Consider the following 15,018-nt stretch of genomic DNA (forward strand, 5'->3'; position numbering starts at 1 on the left):
ATAAGATATAACAACCAGAGAAATCAAATGATCCACAGATAAGACATCAAAGGCTTTTTCTTTTAATTAGAAAAAAAGTAGAGATTATATTGTGCAAAGCAGAAACGAAAAAAAAAAAAAGGAAGAAAGCATAGCACAAATATCCTTTGCCATGGACAAAATGGGGCAGTAAATAGAAATGTCAAAAGTTGAAAGATGTTTGTTGTGGACAAAGAAAAAAAAGAAAAGGAAACAAACAATGAATGTTCAAAGAAAGCTAAAGTGCTGAGGAAAAATGTTACTGGTCTTGTTTCACATGTACTTCGACAGAGTCGGGCAAGGTACTTGATGGTCACACAACGTGTTAGCACAAGAGTTCTTCATTAAACCAATCCTAGCCACATAAAATTGTCATTTATTAAAAGAAATAGTTGCTGGGGAGCACTAGATTTTAAATAGTTAAATATTTTAAGAGTATTTGAAGCAAAGGGACCGGTTTTGTTTGGGTTTTGATTGTTGGATTTTCTTGTTTTCACTTTGCTTTAGATTATAGCAGAAATACTACAGACAAATATTTGAAAGTCTTGCATGTCTTTGATACCATTGAGTAACTAACTACTAACTTCAAGAAAACAGGTGACCAGAGATGCTTACTTTACATCTATCTTAAAAGCATGTATCTGGCAATTTCAGAAAATGCCTACTTGAGCTTAAGTCTTAACGAGACATCTTTCTACACAGAGAACAGATTTTGCTTTGAGCCAAACAGAGTTTTCCTAGTCTTGTCAGCGTGAAATCACTGCTGTGCAGAAAAAGAAGGAGAACCTTTTAGCACCTTGGGTACTTAGGATATCACTAACGTTTTGCAGTGTGTACATCCCCAAAGCTAGACATTAAGTCAGTAGACATTTCTAAGATTATAGGATTAGCCCTAGGTTTCTGAAGTCCCTCTACTACTTTTGTCGGTCCTAACCGTTGAAGAATTAATTATTAAATTTCCTAAAGAAACAGGTTAAGACATTTAACTTTGAATGTGGATTTTATCTTCCCACACAGGCATATGGTTAAGTTTCACTACTTATTCAAATACCACCGGTGTGATCATTTTACTTAGGCTATATTTAGATGTATGCTACAAAGTTTCATCCAGTCATCAAAAAGTGAAAAAAATAAACCGAACTTCCAATCTGTAATACATTTAGCTCCAGAAGTTTGTAGTACATCATTACTACATCTGATTACACTTAAAATAATGGTGAGTCATTCAGTAGTGTTAAAAACCAGTGAATTACACTCATACAAGGGATCCCGTGGCCATCAGAATTTACAGGTTGAAGAATAATTTGGATAACTACATTCTATTATGACATTTTGAAAAGACAAAAACTGAGGGAAATTTGCTTCTTTGAATTCACAAGAATGCCTCATAGGTATTATCTGAGCCATAAATTCTTCAGAAAAATAACATAGTCAGCATTAGTCTTCATATTAGTAATTTAAAGCCTAAAACAACATGAAGTTGCTTATACCATGAGAAGAATAAATAAGATATTTAAGTGAGTAGCTGTTTTATGCATTTTTCCCTTAATACACTTCCTATTGGGCTATTATGAAAAACATTAACTGAAAACATTAAATTAACATTAAATAAGAAAAAAAAAAAAGATATGTGTTATTTGTAGCAGTTTTCCAATTAAGCAAGAAGGTACGGTTTGGAACTTAATTTTTTTCTTGAAAATGTTCTGAAGTCTTTTGCCATATTTTGCTGTAATCTTAATGATGGACAGAAAGTTATCAAAAATCAATGCAATCAAAAAGAAACAGGATTGGAAGTCTTACACTTGTGTCTTCATTATCAGGTTTCATGTTCTTTTCCAAAATGAAAAAAGAAACAGAGCTCCTTGCAGTTGTGGTACAACATTTGTGAGGAGAGCATAAATGTGCTTATGTTACATTCAGAGAGAAAACAGGTGACTTAGAAAGACAAATCATATATTTTCAAGGACAACACAATTTATTGACCTCTAGAACACACATTAACAATAAGAAGAAGGAAAAAGAAATGAAAACTCAGAAGCTTATGAAAATGTTCTTTTTCTCTAGGTCAATATAAGAAACTGCTGGCTGTCTTACTGTGAAGGGCTCTCCTGTGCCTTTGGGTAAATATTCTGAAATAAGTCGTCATTAGACTAAACCATGAATTATGGGGTGTATTTTTTAAAAAAAAATGAAAGGCAAACTTACACATTTTGATTAATTATTAAAAATTTACCATCATCATCCCCAAATGTGAAATACCTGTGAAACCTGAAAGGTAAATTACTTGACTGTGTTCTGTTCTTCCTTAAGATTTTGTCTTGTGAGATAAGAAACATCACTCTTATATAGTGTCATTACAGTATGTAAACAACATACCTTGCTCCTTTTCCATTATTATATAGCACACAAATCATCCTACTGCACATATTTTCTACTTTGATATTCAAAACTCAGTTTCCACAATTGCAACTGTTTTCAGTTCACTCTGTGAACATTTTCCAGCAAAATAAGTAATTGCAAATATTGTGAACAGAAATGCAAAGCAGTTTACATGTGATTCAACAGAATTAATTAAAAAATCCCAATTATTATTTCAATTTCTGAATGCACGTGTTTGTATTTGCATTTGCTTTATTAGATTTTGTGCACAAGGTATTTTCAGAATTAAATGGTAGTTATTAGTCAAATTTGTTTCACTTTTTTAATTTTTAATCTTTTCTTTGTCAATTACAAATGATTTACTGTGCAGGAAAAAGCATTTATTTTATCTTGACATATTTTATTCTTTTTCTAATGCTCTAGTAAAAAATTGAACGCTAGTAACTAATAAAAAAAAAAACATTCTCTTAAACAGTGGTGATACTGTTTCATTGAAAAGAATATCAGTGTTTTGATTTTTTTCCCCTTGTTTTGTAGGTGGGGGCAAATTTTTCACTTTTTGTTAGTTTTCTGCTTATTATTCTTTAAATAGGATGCAATGCATAGAGTTTTCAAACTAAGCCATGCAATTATTTACATTTGACGATATTGAAACTGATGCAAGAAGAAATAAAATTATGGGTACGCTCTCACAGGCTGGTGAGAACTTTTGGATACGTTCATCTGCCATAAAACAATATTAAAACATGTATTTTCTTTGGGATCCCAGTTGTTCTGTTATTTCCAATGCAACTTTGTTAGGTCAGATGCCTTCAGCAATAACCATGGCCTGTTTTAGTGTCAGCAAAGGCTATGCAGTTCCTGTGGCTATAGAGGCTTTACAGTATTGTTTTTAACAGTAAAGGTTAACCACAAGGTTTTGAAAAGTTTGTTATCTAACATTGTGTTTGTCATTATATACCATCAAATATTGAAGAGCTTTCTACCCAAGGCAATGCTGACTGCCGATTTGGAGTGGCAGAAAAGTGACTTAAACAGTAAGAATGTAACATTGGTTGACATGAGTGACCCATGCACTAGGAATTTAAAATTTGTAAGACAAATGTCTTTTGCTTCAGTAAGCATTTAGATTCACTGAAGGACAATGTAGAGGCTAATGTGAAATAGAAATAGGTTATGTGTTGTAAATAGCCACTCTGAACACTAATACATTTTACATATTTTATAACTACACTGTTCTGACACTCTTTAGAAAAAAATCCAGTTGTCTATTCCCTTTGTTGAACATATCTGTGAAATTAAATGTACAAATGTTTAATATTATGTGGATTACAATATATTTGTTTTAAGAATTATTACATATTTCTGTATTAATCAATCCATAAAATCAGTCTCTTCTTTAATCATCTGTATTTTAATGATGTGCTGTCTTATGAAGTGTAAGACTGAAGGTTGCACACTTCTGAAATATTCAGTTCATAAGATAATGCTCATCATCTTTAACGGCAACAAATGCTGATAGAGAGAACTAATCATTAAAAGCTTTTTAACAGGGTCAGCTGCAACTATGAAACTGAAAGCAGATTATTCCTTATACCTACAGGATGTCACATTGCAATCAGCCACTTATTAAAGCATCGACATTAAGCATTCACAGTAGTGACTGGACAGCAGGAATTTGCTGAAGTGTTCACAATTTCTTCCATGCATAAGTTTTCTGAAAAATCATTACATTAGAGTTTTGACCTTTGGCACTTCTCTTTTAAAATTGTAGTTTACAAGGAGAAAGCTACACCTACATTTTTATTATCAGTTTCCAATTTTGTGTTCGGTTGAAGAAGTCTTTTATTTAACCTTTGGGCCTACTATCACAGTGCCAACTTTCATATACAGGCACTTCTTAACGTATGTTGAGACAAAGGAGTATATTTTAAAAAATATATACCATTTTTTAAAAGAAAATATAATATTTTTTTAAGAATTTCCAGTTTTCCAGAGCTATATTTTATATTCAAATTGCTAGAAGCAGGAAGTCAACCAAAGGAAGAATGAAAGAAGGGAAAACTGAAATTTTGAAAACTAAGCACAATTAATATTTTTACTTTCCTTCTTTTCATCTTAAGAGAAAGAATACATAACAAATGGCTTTAATGTTTTCCTGGTTGCGTGGTGAAGTTAGTATAAATAGATTCAATTTATATTTTGTTCCCAGAGTTGTGAGTTCAATGGTCATTTTAATGTCTCGTAAGAGGGCAATGTCTGGCAGTGACTCTTCTAAAGACTGTAATGAAGGGTTCGGCGTCATTAGTGTGCCTTGGGATATTCACCAGTGCAAAGGCTCAAATCTGTAAAGTGCTGTGGAAGAAAGGATCCATTTGTACCGTGCTAATGGTTGGAGTACTCAGTACATGTCAAAGAGTACTTAGCACCTTGCTGGATTATCCCTACAGAACAGAAGATTAAATAGTATGGAAAAGGCATTACTAGTTCACAGCTCATCTAGAATGTGCGCTCTCTGCAGCAGTAAGCACTAGCCAGTAGTTATTCTATTTATAGAATGTTTTATTCTTTCTCAAACAAGAAAATATCAATAGTTTTAAATTCTGGGAACTGTCTGCCGTGTTTCTTCGACAGAGATAAGGCATTTGCAGTGTGCTTCTATCACTAGTAGCATTAAAACAAATGCAGCAAAGATATTTTTTTGTTACATATTTGTGAATGAGAATATAATTTGGTCTATTTTTTTTCCATTCTATCTTTTATCATTTGAAAGATTTAGATGGTATGAAATAAGCCAAGTAAGTATAGATTTGGCTACAAGATGGAAAGAATCTGGTGATCTTCTTTGAAATTCTCTATAACCAGTGGTCTGTTGAGTGAAGTTATACAGTTCTTGAATCTGTTCGTGGAACATGACTCTCAATTCTGATTTAGGCAGTAGTCAGTGAATGTGTTTAATTTTAGTATCTTTGCAGTCCCATGCAGTTTACAAGGATTATTCAGGTAATTAAAATGCTATGTGATCTCAAGTAACATCTTATTTTTCACTTGCAATACACAAGTGGCTGCTGAAAGAAGATTCTATTTGTACATTATTCTAATAAATAATGATAACTTTAACCGTTGATGAATCCTGAGCACTCAAAAGAACAAGATGTTGGACCACAACGCTGTTATTATCTCTATCCTGAAAGATAACTCAATGCAAGAAACCAGATTCACTCAGCTGTCCATTCTTCTCTTTTATTCTTTTGGCTTTGGAGGTAAAGTTGAGTACTCCTAAAAATTTCATTTACTCCTGCAGTACTTTCTATATTTTTCTTTTTTCATTCTTTGGATAAGAGAGCACAGATGATGTAGAATTACAGTGAGATAGTATTGGTCCCAAACTGCTGAAAGACATTAAATACAAACTTAGACTTTCCCATCTTCTTTGACAGCCCAATGATCAGAATAATTTTGCTTCATGAGCAGAAGCTGTCTGTATTATTGTCTCCTAAATTCAGGAGTATTCCAGCTAGGATAATCCTCCACATCATTTTGGAGCTTACTAGTAATCAAAGAATACTTGTTATTTTCAAAATTTATTATTGAGAGAGTGCCTACCTCAAAAAAATCATAGCTTAATAAACAAAGTCGTATATGTTTGGAAGGAAAACTGAGTAAAGCATTGACTTAACACAGAAATGCAGTAGTTCCCTACTAAGCAAAGATTTTTTTAGGCATTATGCCAGCAACATGATCTGAAAAAAAAAAAATATTTGAGAAATGAGAAGCAATACTTTTACATTTCCTAGCTATGGAAGAGTGCTACTTTTTAAAGAACAAGTTGGAATATTAGGGTGATAAAAGAAGTGAAAATTCCTGGGATTAATGAAATTACTAAAAAGTTTAATGATTATGTGTAATGATATCTGAGGCAGTTGGAAATGACCATTAAAATGCTTGAAATAACAGATGCATAGGCCTGAAAATGATCAATAACATGACTGTGAGACAGCTGGCTTCATTAATTGAAGAAATTAGCTAACTGGCTAGGAACTTGCATCTGGTTAAAGCAATTAAAAACAACTGATTGAATAGAAGGAGAGTTGTGCTTCATTGGTTCAGATAAAATAAGTTTAGTAAAAGATTTAAGAAATAACAGATGGGTGTCTAATTAATACCCCCCCCAAAAAAAAAAAAAAACCCAAAAAACAAAGCCCTCTGTAGCTGTTAAATGGGGAAAAAAAGTTTAAACAGACGTAAGGAATCAAGTGTAGTTGAAAGCAGACACCTGGGGACTGAGGACCTTAGGGTAAGGGTTTGCTTAATTGAAATCTATTGGATCAGACAGTAGCAGAAATGAAAGTCTGCCTCATGACCTTTTGGTGTAGCTAGTTCCTCTTCCACTTCTTCAAGAAAACAGGATTTGGGAACAGGTTTCACAATCAAAAGTAATGAAAGACATATTTAAAACCTCTTCTAGGACACAAAAAGAACAGGTAGACAACAACAGCTTCTAATCCGCAAAACTTCGCATCATGAATTTCCATATCCTAGAAGCACCAGAGTTAAATAACTGGGTTTTATTTTAGTATGAAAAATGTTCTGAACAACAAAACATAGGCTCTGATCTCTGCTCAGAAGTGTCCTGGTTCAAGCCCGCGTGTACTTAAACCAATAAAATTCAAAGATTGAGATCTGAGTGACCAAAGTTAAAGACTGTGCACTGAATGAAAGCTGAATTGTGCCAGCTCAGCATCAGGCAACATGCTGAGTGTTAAGGCTGCAAACAACCAGAAGTGGTTGAAGGATATGTTAATTGAGCAGAACATAAGAAACTACTGCACAGAAGAAAATAAATTGCTAGGCATGAAAAATAACTCTGTGTGCATGCACATTTCAGTTCATTTCACTGTCTGCTCATCCAACCCATAGTTCATAAACTTCTCTCCAAAGATATTCTGGGAGATAACGTCAAAACACTTACTGAAGCAGAGACAGACAATGGCCACTGCTCTCCCTGCATGTACTTAGCCAGTAAAAATTAGCAGCAGTAATAAAGCGCAGCGGTAGGGTCTGTGTTTCTCCTTCACCAAACTATATATTCATGGGACTTAATATTTTACTTATTCAAACAGAAATTGATTTTAAATGTGATCAGATGGGGATTTGCCACTACTCTTGAGAATCAAAGATGAAGTGAAATGGAAAAAAAATAAGACAAGGATTATTAAACAAACATTAGTCTATATCATTCAGTTACTCATGAGAATTTTATTATTTACAACTCCTTAATAATTTAATAATTTATTCCTATTTTTTACCGGTTTTGAACTGCAATTGAACTGAGGATTCTGTCATTGATCATAATGGCATTGAGCCAGCCATTATATGTAGGATGGCATTTCACATATTCTTAGCTGCCAATAACATCCAGAAATCTGTTGGTTGGTTGCTCTTCCTGTTTTTCAGCAAGATGAAAACAGAAATTATCCAGTTAGATTTCAATGAGACAAGGAAGAGAACCAAAACAAGAATTGTAGAAACTATGGTTTTGAGCAGAACGACTAGAAAAAGATTCAGGTAAGACAAAGTAGAAGAGAAAAGGCATTTGTGCATAAACACAAGCGGCAGAGAAAAGTTTTGTGCTGTTGAGGTTGTACACTCCTCATCCCACAAAGAAAATTTCAGAGATGCATACTGATAATCATCCTGTAATACAAATATAAGAAGTATCCATTGGCTAAATTTACTGTGATGTATCTTTCAGGGGAAAAAAGTGAATGCCTGAATAACTCTCTAAAGTTTCTAAATGGAGTCTGGCTATAAAGAAACAGCAAAGACAGGGAAAATGCGAGACTGAAATTATTGCTAATATGAATGCTTGCACATTTGCCACTCTAGTACTTAATTCCCTACCACTGCACCTTTGATAGCTTGGTAACTTCAGTAAAATTAAAATCACTTAGCAGTTAGGTACTATAAAGAGGATTAATTATTAACAATAATTCCCTGCAGCTCAACAAATTATAAACATCTATGAAGAAAAGGTTTAGAAATATTTATGCAGGTGTTTATTGCCCTTATGAGAAGGTGGTGCCTATGAGGTGTGAAAGTTTTTTCCAGACATTAATTAAACATGTACATAGAAAATATGTAGAATATAGAATACATAGAGAATGCATTATACTAGATCATACAATATATTAGTAGTATATAGAATATTAGTACATTGAACATATATTGGGTTAGCATGGCAAGGTTTTGGTATCATGGGAGCTACAAGGCTGACTTCTGTGAGAAGCAGCCGGAAGGTTCCCTAATGTTCATTGGAGTTAATGCCAGCAAGCTCCAAGACAGACCTGCTGTTGACCAAGGTCAAACTCATCACTGGCAGTGGTACTGCTTCTGTGATAACATATTTAAGAAGGGAAAAATAATGCCGCAGAAACTGCAGTTGTGAGAAAGATGTGAGAATAGGTGAGAGAAACGAAAGAACTTTGCAGACACCAAGGTCAGTGAAAATGAAGAGGGAAAAGGTGTTCCAGGTGCTGGAGCAGATATTCCCCCACAGTCCAGGATAAAAACCATGGTGAGGCAGCTTGTCCCCACTGCAGTCCATGAAGGTTAATGGTGGAACAGATATCTACCTATAGACCATGGAGAACCCCACACCATAACAGGTGGGTTCACATGAAGAAGACTTGCCTGGCAGGAAGCCCATGCTGGAGCAGGCTTGTTGGCAAGACTTGTGACTCCATGGAAGGGACACACACTGGATCAGTTCATGAAGAACTGCAGCCCATGTGGAGGACTGATATTGGAGAAGTTTGCGCAGAATTCTTTCCTGTAGAGGGACCCCATGCTGGAGCAGGGGAAGAATGTGAGCAGGGGAAGAATGTGAGGAGTCTCCCTGCCTAGGAGGAAGGAATAGCAGAGACAACCTGTGGTGAACTGACAGCAAGCCCCATTCCCCTCTCCCCTGTGCCATTGGAGGGGAGGAGGTAGAGAAAATGAAGAATACTGTTAAGCCCAGAAAGAAGAGACGGGTAGGGGGATTGTGGTTTTAAGAAATGGGTTTATTTCTCATCCTACTCTGATTTGATTGATATTAATTTTTCTCCAGTTTGAGTCTCTTTTGTCTGTGACTGTAATTGGTAAATGACTCTTCCTCTTCTTATCTCAACCTATGAGCATTTCATCGTATTTTCTCTCCCCTGTCAAGCTAAGGAGAGGGAGGGACAGAGCAGCTTTGGTGGGTACCTGTCATCCAGCCAGGGTCAACCCATCACAAACATGTTATTTGAACATAGAAATAATAAAATTTTACAACTGCCAGAAATTAATTTGTTGTATTTTCTACATAAACAGATGACTAAACCTGAGAAAGGAACCTTTTAGAATGGTAACACATAATTCTGAAATAGTTATTTTTACCTTACTACTTCAGGCTTCAGATGGAAAACAAAGGAGCATATTTAATAACTGTCTTACTTACAAATGATTATACTAATTAATTGAACAGTTGTAAAGTGTTCTTCTGATGGCTCTGTAACTACCTTCCATTCATATTAATTCTCCTGGTAATTATCCTTATTATGACAACACATATTTAAAACAGTTTTCTAAACACTTATCTCCTAAGGCCACACTGTTGTAATGAAAGTGAAGTATTTTTATTTTTGCCATAGTGCAAACACTTGATTTCAAACTTTACAAAGAGTCTTTGTAATCAATTAACCCTAATGATGAGATATCAGACCTGTAAAATGCTGCTACAAATTACATTAGCTGGCCCAACCGAAAGTCAAAAGAATCAGCAACTGTGGAGTTTGATTCAGAATTTTTGTTCTATATTGAAGCTTAATTCTTTTATTTGTTTTTAAACAGAATAGTCCTATAATAATCCATTCAAACATAACTACATATGAGAATTGCATTTTAAAATTCTTGTTTTACAAAATCAGGCAAACAACAAGCAACATAGGAAACGTCTTATAAATCTTTTTAGATTAATTCTGCATTTATATGTCTCAAGAAGGACAGTAAGTCCTATCTCTCACTGATAAAAATATTTAGGGTCTACTAAGAATGTTCTATAGCCTTCAGATACATCTCCTACAAGAGCTTTGGAAGGAGATCAAATTGGGGAAGATAGGAGCGAGTAGGATAACTTTCTCTTTCTTCTCTCCACATATGTCTGCAAATCAAGAACAGTAAGTTGCTTGTAGAGGCGTATCTTTCATTTTATTTTGTGAAGGCAAAAAGAAAGTAGGAAGAATTTTTTTGCAGCAGGATCTCTGTGACACCATGTCTTTGGCAACTGTCTCTAGAACAATATAGCATTGATATCAGTTTTTCTGTGTTCCTATTATAATTAAAATACTGCATTAATGCCTTTTCAAATAATACCAACAGAAAGAGAGGGAATTAGTTCTACACCCAGAAAGTTGAAGCCTGCACCAATTAAGCTCACCAGGAGGGAGTTCTTCCATTCTCTTCAGAGGAGTTAGAACTTCACTCCACAGATTTTACAATTATAGAGCCTAAAAGTGCTACCTGTGTAACAAGGAATTTCATTACAGAAAATGAAATCTATTAAACAGTCCAGAGGTTTCACATATAGGAAAAAATAATTTATGTCTTGAGTGCTGCAGCTATACAAAAAGACATATTTTATAAGCGAATGCTCATTATTGTGAAGATTTTTTTATGTTTTCTATGCAACTAGATATTTCTGTCTTCTGTTTTTCATAGTTTAGATTTTCAAACTGAATTTTCAGTTAATCCACCTGGTTTTGAGAAGTTGCACAGGCAAAATTAATTTACTAATTTATTTTTTTCTTATCCTCCATAGTAGTTTCTATATTCTCCTTCTCTTTATCTGAACTCTGAGACTCTCTCAAAGGGATGAGCAATTTATTCTCCTCCAAGTGTATAATTTTTTTTCTCATCACAACCAGGGACTGCTTTTGTTCTTTGAATCCAGAGTGGGATGAATGTCTTAAATTTAAATATTAAGAACATTGTCATTTTTGATCTCATCTGTACTACTACTAACATACCAATTTTTTATTTTATCCTCAATAACAAAGCATTAATAACTGGCCTAAAAGTAATTTATTCTGTGTTCTGTCTGTTGCAATTTCTGTATTTTAGCTATTTCTCCTCAGACCATTGTGGATAACTCTGCATAATGTAGATCATTAATTAACATAGGGTATTGACAACAATTGTTCTAAGTTTTGCACATGCAAGCTTAGAACTGCTTAGTGTCTTAGTTTATTAGACAGGTCAAGTGAGGGATGGAGAACTTATGGTGCAGAGTATTTTATGACAATAATGTTTCTATGAGAACTAAGTACGCAAAACCTTGATTAAAAACCTGAATTGCTTTTGAAAAAAAGTCATGTCTTTATGGCTATATGATGTCATCTTGATGCACTTACGTACAATTCTAACAAATATACTGAACTGTTTTATATTACAATAAGAATAAAAATTGTTTAATCAGTCTTGAAATATTGGTAAAGATCTATTGGTTCCACTGCATAAGGAGAAATAAAAATTCCCTTTCTGAGGCTCAAATGTGTTGTCAATGTAGCAGGAGAATATCTGATGGAGGTTCGTAAGACTTGTGCCAAAGATCTTTTCAAAATCTTATTGTGAGCAATCACAAAACATCTGTCTTGTTTGCATTTTCTGACATGAAACAAGAAGCTTGAAGTTCTCACAGTAATCAAATAGTATAGGATTATTACAATACATGTATTTTTATTCTTGCTATTATTTTTGTTCAATTACATCTGCAGTTTGCATGTCTTGACTTAAGGTTTGATATCTACCACTGTATTCTGAAACTGAGCTAATCACATTTTTCTTGGTTATTACTGCATATTTTCAAAATTGACATATAACACAAAATTAAATTTCAGTGACTCTCCATTATTCTTGGGCCTTCTGACCACATGAGTTATACATATCTTACTTGTTTAGGATGCTTATTGGTAACTCCATGTATTAGCTCAATAGGTGTAAACTTTTTACATATTTAAATAGAAATATTTTCCACCTTGATACTGATGACAAGTTTTCTCCAATTTCTAAGTAAATAGTGGCAACAGAGAATACAAGTTTGATTTCAGGAAGCATTCTAGAAGAGTTACTGACAATACATGCCTACCTCCAGTTTTTCTAGTACAAACTGCAGCAGAGAGTCTCCCGGTTTCTATGCCCAAAGTACTATCTCCTACCGTCAATACAGATGTCCTTGAAAATCAGGAAGGTAAGTCCTGCAGAAACTCACAGACTCGTGCCTATACTGATGGGTCCTGCAGTGCTATGATAAAGGAACCACCACAAAATGACTTTCTGTCCGCTGTTTCTCTCATTGATGATTTATTGCTTAGACATCAGAATTAATTAATATTCTCTAAGCAGGACATTTTAGATGCACTAATAACATTAGATTCACTTAGGATAACATTCTTAATTATATAAAGTACAAGGAAATGCACCTTGAGGAGATATCTTGGGACTGGTTTTCACAGGTGTCTCTACCTGAATGGAACTATTGCATGAAATTCAATAAGTGTGAAAAGATTAATAACATTATCTGAAAGTGCCAACAGGGAAATATTTTTAATTAACTCCAAAGCTCTTCAAAAATATATTTCTTTCTAACTTTTTCTTTATAATTGCTGTGTGTCCTTATAGGATAATAATAGATATTTCAACTGGGAGTGATATCTAAACTGGAATAGGATCTAGGCGAGAATATCTAAGAAGGAAAGACACAGACCAAACATCCCTGTTCCTCAGTGCCATGACAGAAAACACTACTTGCATGAGGGTTTTCCATTGCTCCAGATATAATTGCCTATTGGTTCCTCCTGGTAACAACTGAAACAATGTATTTCCCCTACTATGCCTGATCATGGGACACAGTGCTGCTTAGCCTGAACCAACATTCCTACTTTTGCAGTTCTCCTTTGATGATCAATGTAAATTTTATCTATGTAAGGAAAGCAGAACCAATCTCATGAATCCTGTAGTCACTTTTGTTCTTCAATTTGATCACACTAAAAAGACATGTTTTGAATATATTATATTGTATTTAAAATAAAATCAAGAAAGGTGATTATTTTTGATACAATAGCTGACAATTGAAGTTAAAAGCTTCATAGAATGGTATGAAGTTTCAAGTTTTTAAATGTAATTCAGATAGTGGACTATTAATCCATTCAATGATCAAAGGGGCAACTAGATGTAAAGGTACTCAGTAAAATTTCTTTACAAATTGTACATGGTGCTTTGAAGTAGCTCTTAAGAATAGTTTTTCATTGTGGTATAAACTGTGACTTTAATCACTTGAAAAATTAATGACATCACCTTGTCCTATAAAATGAGATGAGCTCTGTGGCACTGCAAAAATATTTACATTTGAGTAATAAAACATACTATAAAACATATTTCTTTATGTACTACTACAACTTTCAAACTTTTTAGATGTTCTCATTCAGGCTTCCCTCAATGCAGTAGTCACTATTAAGAATCTGCTAGTGGGGTTTCCTTGTCCTTCTGCTCTATTTTCTAGGGATACACAAACAGTTTGACTCTACTCTACCAGACATTTGTTACTCACTATTCTATTTTCTTATGCAAAAAGTGGCCACCAAGCACACAGACAGGTATAGAATTTAGTGCAACACTACTGTGCAGAGAACAGAGCTGGGATGATAACGTGACAGATCTGGTCTTCTCATTACAACATCCTGAACTGCAATAGACTGTCTCTAAGTCTTGTTTCCCAAATTATGGAGGTGAAGTCAATTAGCAATTTTTATGCTTGCTAATTAATAATCATGATATCTATCTCCATGAGGCAGATCGACAAGTAGAATTGGAATAATAGATTAGTTATCTGCCCATGTCTAATCCCATTAGGCAACAAACTTCATATATATTAATTGATATGCAAGACTTCTGTATCTATTCTTCATTTAATCTTTCTGCTGAAACAGCAAGATAATGTTGTTAAGGCTAATGGTCTTAAAATTTTACATGCATATTATAGAGCTTTGCATAAGTCACATCTAATTACGTTTACAAACTACGCGGGGACATGACACTGGAAAGCGGAAGGTACAGTATGATTTGTACTGACAGAAAAGTATGCTCTGCAGAGAGCAGTGTACTATGCTTTGATTTAGATGAAATCATGATTTGCTGTGACCTATGTAACTTGATATACACAGATATCATAACCTTATTTGAACAAAACGGATCATTCAACAGGAAGCAAAATCAGGCAACAAAAAAGATCATTCCACAGTTACTGATGCTGCTGCTCAGTCTCCTTTGTTAATCAACCAATATCTGAATCTGTTTACATGAATTCCACTTCTTCGACAAATTGTTTTAAAGTACATTGAGATAGAAATGAAGGAGCATTATTACCTGTTTTTTTTAAAGACATACAAAATTAAAAGAAAATTTGATCCCTTCCAAGATACATTGAAATCATTTGATATTTCTTTGTTAGTGGAAAATAAGAAATGTTATTATGGTTGTAAAAAGAATCACTTTGTAAAAAGAATCTGAATTTGTTTTCTTGTTATGTTATAAAACTAAAGT

Source organism: Cuculus canorus, chromosome 1, assembly GCF_017976375.1.
Source record: "Cuculus canorus isolate bCucCan1 chromosome 1, bCucCan1.pri, whole genome shotgun sequence".
Taxonomy (NCBI): domain Eukaryota; kingdom Metazoa; phylum Chordata; class Aves; order Cuculiformes; family Cuculidae; genus Cuculus; species Cuculus canorus.